This window comes from Saccostrea cucullata, unplaced genomic scaffold (assembly GCF_032062105.1).
Source record: "Saccostrea cucullata isolate Sc308-1 unplaced genomic scaffold, CSIRO_AGI_Scuc_v1 ctg8403, whole genome shotgun sequence".
In the NCBI taxonomy this organism is placed as follows: domain Eukaryota; kingdom Metazoa; phylum Mollusca; class Bivalvia; order Ostreida; family Ostreidae; genus Saccostrea; species Saccostrea cuccullata.
In genome coordinates this window covers 22,345-28,344 of record NW_026926511.1, presented here as the reverse complement: position 1 = coordinate 28,344, position 6,000 = coordinate 22,345, and positions in this window count along the sequence as shown.

Here is a 6,000-nt window from a genome sequence, read left to right as displayed (position 1 = left end):
CTATATCCATCACAAACCATGACTCAGATCATGGATGGAAATTTTTCAGTTGGAAAGAGTCGAAGGAAGGTATAATTATTCTGCAATCAAGTTAACAAACATGGTTTAAATAATGTCCCTTTATGCTTAATATACAGCTGTATTTTATTTTTCAGTTGAAGCTATATGAGTGTACTTCAATACTTGGAGCTATATGTAAAAATCGTCATTGGACTCTTGTGGTAAGTACACAATTTTCAGGTTTAATGGGATTGATAGAAATTATTAACCACATGGAAGCTAGTAAGATTACTGACAATGAAAAGACACATGTACATGTATTTACAGCTCAATAATTTTTTCAATTGAATTTGATTCTGCTTATCAGAACATGGAGATTGGTATCATTGAAATTCAGTCTATTTTAATGGATCAAAATCTACAAGTTAAAGATAAGTGAGGCAACACCACATTCTTTTCAGATTGTTGATCCTTTGAAGGGTTTCATACATTACTTTAACCCCCTGAAAGAGACCAGAATACAGATTGAGGAGATAAAGAGAAACTGGTGGTAATTAATTAAGATGCTGTCAATAAAACAACGTGCCATAGCTACATGTATGAGTACTGTACATCTGAAATCCAATCACCCTTTTAATTAACAAAGTAAAGCATTACATGTTTTATGTTTAGTTTTTAGCTCACCTGAGCCGAAGGCTCAAGTGAGCTTTTCTGATCAAAATTTGTCCGTTGTCTGTCGTCGTTGTCGTTGTTGTCGTCGTAAACTTTTCACATTTTCATCTTCTTCTCAAGAACCACTGGGCCAATTCCAACCAAACTTGGCACAAAGTATCCTTGGGTGAAGGGGATTCAAGTTTGTTCAAATGAAGGGCCACGCCCTTTTCCAAGGGGAGATAATCATGAATTTGTTAAAAATTAATGGCATTTTTAAAAAATCTTCTTCTCCAGAACCGCTGGGCCAGGAAAGATGAAACTCATGTGGAAGCATCCTCTGGTAGTGTAGATTCAAGTTTGTTCAAATCATGACCCCCAGGGCAAGGGTGGGGCCAAAATGGCCGACCCAAGTTTTACATAGGAATATATAGGAAAAATCTTTAAAAATCTTCTTCTCCAGAACCACTGGGCTAGGAAAAATGAAACTCATGTGGAAGCATCCTCAGCTAGTGTAGATTTAAGTTTCTTGACAGATTATTACCCCCGGAGCAAGGGTGGGGCCAAAATGGCCGACCCAAGTTTTACATAGGAATATATAGGAAAAATCTTTAAAAATCTTCTTCTCCAGAACCACTGGGCCAGGAAAGATGAAACTCATGTGGAATCATCCTCAGGTAGTGTAGATTCAAGTTTGTTCAAATCATGACCCCCGGGCAAAGATGGGGCCAAAATGGCCAACCCTAGTTTTACATAGGAATATATAAGAAAAATCTTTAAAAATCTTCTTCTCAAGAACCACTAGGACAGGAAAGATAAAACTCATGTGGAATTATCTTCAGGTAGTGTAGATTCAAGTTTGTTCAACTAATGACCCCTGGGGCAAGGGTGGGGCCAAAATGGCCAACCCGAGTTTTACATAGGAATATATAGGAAATGTCTTTAAAAATCTTCTCCTCCAGAACCGCTGGGCAAGGAAAGATGAAACTCAGTTGGAATCATCCTCAGGTAGTGTAGATTCAAGTTTTTTCAAATCATGACCCCCGGGGCAAGGGTGGGGCCAAAATGGCCGACCCTAGTTTTACATAGGAATATATAGGAAAAAATCTTTAAGAATCTTCTTCTCCAGAACCACTGGGCCAGGAAAGATGAAACTCATGTGAAATCATCCTCAGGTAGTGTAGATTCAAGTTTGTTCAAATCATGTCCCCCGGGCAAGGATGGGGCCAAAATGGCCGGCCCTAGTTTTACATAGGAATATATAAGAAAAATCTTTAAAAATCCTTCTCAATTACCACTGGGCCAGGAAAGATGAAACTCATGTGGAATCATCCTCAGGTAGTGTAGATTCAAGTTTTTTCAAATCATGACCCCCGGCCCTGGGGATAGGGTGGGGCCAAAATGGCCGACCCAAGTTTTACATAGGGATATATAGGGAAACCTTTTAAAATCTTCTTTTCAAGTACTTCAAAGCTATGATTAGTGACACCCGGGGTATTTATATGGAATCATCCTTAGGTAGTGTAGATTCTAGTTTGTTCAAATGATGAACGCCTGGAAGGGGGGGGGAGTAAGTTGCAAGCCCATGTGCTCAGGTGAGCGCTGTGGCCCCTGGGCCTCTTGTTAGATTGATTATATTATTTCTGTTTATAATTTCCTTTAAGTTTGTACACCAGTGAGAGGATGGTTACATATCATGAAGTGGAGAGAAGGAATTGGGCTGTCATCACAAGAGAACACTCTAGCTAAACAGACAGACAGTTTTAATTGTGGAGTGTATTGTTTGATAGTGAGTTATGTAATTCTTATATCTTTAGTAAAAGTTCCTATATTTTATTTAATCTTATAGAAAAATACATGTTATAATTATGTGTAATAATTTTCATTTATGCTAGTAAGTATTGCACACCAAAAAAATGTCACATTGAAAGTAACTGTTATTTCTCTCTAAAATTTCTTTAGTTTGCTGAACAATATTTCAACCAGCAACTGTGTGACAAGGTTTCAAATGCAGACCTAAAGAGTGCAAGAGAAAATATAGCAACTTCTCTAATGATGTACAATGGTAAACAAAAAAGCCCTACATATTAAGATTACTAACAAAAGTATATTTGTAAAGCATTCTGAGACTATATAACTTTGATGTGCAATGGTAAACAAAAATATCTTACATTTAAAGTATTTTATATATCTTTGTTGACTTCTCTACTTTACTTGCCAAATGAAGAGTTTTATAATTTCGAAAAGAAATTAAATCGATCAATCATTTTGTGTGAGCATATATCTGATTTTTTGTTTTTGTAACTCGTGCAGTCTACAGCACAGACCGCTGTCCTTGTTGTGGTTTTTAGCTCACCTGAGCCGAAGGCTCAAGTGAGCTTTTCTGATCACATTTTGTCCGGCGTCCGTCTGTCCGTCTGTCTGTCTAGCTGTCTGTCCGTCTGTCTGTCTGTCCGTAAACTTTTCACATTTTCGACTTCTTCTCAAGAACCGCTGGGCCAATTTCAACCAAACTTGCCACAAAGCATCCTTGGGTAAAGGGGATTCAAGTTTGTTCAAATGAAGGGCCACGCCCTTTTCCAAGGGGAGATAATTATGAATTAGAGAAAAATTAATGGCATTTTTAAAAAGTTCTTCTTTTCTCAAGAACCACTGGGCCAGGAAAGATGAAACTCATGTGGAATCATCCTCAGGTAGTGTAGATTCAAGTTTGTTCAAATCATGACCCCCGGGGCTAGGGTGGGGCCAAACTGGCCGACCCAAGTTTTACATAGAAATATATAGGAAAAATCTTTAAAAATCTTCTTCTCAGAACGACTGGGCCAGGAAAGATGAAACTCATGTGGAATCATCCTCAATAGGTAGTGTAGATTCAAGTTTGTTCAAATCATGACCCCCGGGGCTAGGGTGGGATGAAATGGCCGACCCAATTTTACATAGAAAGATGTAGGAAAAATCGAGAAAACTCTTCGTCTCAAGAACCACTGGGCCAGGAAAGATGAAACTCATGTGGAATCATCCTCAGGTAGTTAGATTCAAGTTTGTTCAAATCATGACCTCCGGGGTTTTACATAGAAATATATAGGAAAAATCTTTAAAAATCTTCTTCTCAAGAACCACTGGGCCAGGAAAAATGAAACTCATGTGGAATCATCCTCATGTAGTGTAGATTCAAGTTTGTTCAAATCATGACCCCCGGGGCTAGGGTTGGGCCAAAATGGCCGACCCAAGTTTAACATAGAAATAAGTAGGAAAAATCTTTAAAAATCTTCTTCTAAAGAACCACTGGGCCAGGAAAAATGAAACTCATGTGGAATCATCCTCAGGTAGTGTAGATTCAAGTTTGTTCAAATCATGACCCCCAGGGCTAGGGTGGGGCCAAAATGGCCGACCCAAGTTTTACATAGAAATATATAGGAAAATCTTTAAAAATCTTCTTCAAGAACCACTGGGCCAGGAAAGATGAAACTCATGTGGAATCATCCTAAGGTAGTGTAGATTCAAGTTTGTTCAAATCATGACCCCCGGGGGCTAGGGTGGGGCCAAAATGGCCGACCCAAGTTTTACATAGAAATATATAGGAAAAATCTTTAAAAATCTTCTTCTCAAGAACCACTGGGCCAGGAAAGATGAAACTCATGTGGAATCATCCTCAGGTAGTGTAGATTCAAGTTTGTTCAAATCATGACCCCCGGGGCTAGGGTGGGGCCAAAATGGCCAACCCAAGTTTTACATAGGAATATATAGGAAAAATCTTTAAAAATCTTCTTCTCAAGAACCACTGGGCCAGGAAAGATGAAACTCATGTGGAATCATCCTCAGGTAGTGTAGATTCAAACTTTTTCAAATCATGACCCCCGGGCTAGGGTGGGGCCAAATGGCCGACCAAAGTTTTATATAGGGATTTATAGGGAAACCTTTTAAAATCATCTTTTCAAGTACTTCAAAGCTATGATTAGTGATATTAATATGGAATCATCTTCAGGTAGTGTAGATTCTAGTTTGTTCAAATCATGAACCCCTGGGGGGTTAAAATTCAAGCCCCCCTGTAAACTTTCATTTCTGATCTGATATGTGCTTTTTCCAAGCCAATGTGCTCAGGCTAGTGCTGTGGCCCCTGGGCCTCTTGTTGGCATATGCAGAAGAAACAGTAAGTTAAGTCTAAACATTTTTAAACAATTTCAAAGGAAAAGATATTATTCATTTAATCTTTCATTACAAAGAAAGAGGAAAATGGAAAGAAAAGAGTTAAATTCATTATAAATTGATCTTAAAAACAAATAAAATAAAAAAAAAAATTAAATTGCAGATCACATGTGAATTGTGCTCAAGAAAATTTCACAGGACCGAAGCCTGTTTAGGATCTGGATGCATGTCATTGGAAACAATCACTTGCCGGATGTGTTCCATGAAATTCCAGGTAATTGTCTAAGCATTCATTTTACATAGTGCATGGATGTAACATGTACTATTTCAATAATAATTTAATTTCTCTTGTATCAAGCAATTTCATTGGCTGAATCATTCCGAGGAACATATAATATTTTGGATAACATAACTTGCCTACATCACAATGAATTACGTCAAAAACGTATTACTGCGCTTGACGTTATTTTTAAAATAATGCTCAATTCAAAGCCTTTTCCGGAGGAAATATTGTCGCAGTGTCTACATTGAAATTAAATTTTATAAAGCATAAACTGCCCCAAGTTATGTTATATCGAATAACATAAGTTGAAATAAGCTTCATTCCTTAATTAAATAAATATTAATGGCTTGTTGTTTTTTAAATAAAGAAATCCTCATATAATCATATTTAATCTTTCATAAATATTAGGAGAAACCATCCAAGAGGAAATCAGACAATGGAGAAATTGGAAATGAAAAAAATCTTAAGAAATGGAAAGCAATGGAAAATGGTTTGAAAATTTTAGAATAATTCTGTACATGTATATCATTTCATATTAAAACTGAGTTTTCACTTCCAAATCATGTATTACTATTAGTTTATTGTACTGGTACTTTAAATATTTTATTCAATTTCAGCCAAGTCTGATGTACTGTTCACAAGAAATGGATCAGATCAAAACTTGGAAGCATCAGGAAAAAATGCAAAATTTCATGTGAATAGTAATGGTGGGTATTTTTTTCAAATTTTTACAAATGAAGTGTATCTGTCATTGTTATTTTATATATTTATACTGTCCAATTGTACATGTATTCACCAGGCTATGATTTGGTAGAGAATTTATGGTCATTAGAAAAGGATTTCAATTTTCCAGTGGCTAATGTATTTGGTAAAGTAATCATGGACACAGACATTCGTTCATTAAAAAGTAATTAATGTCT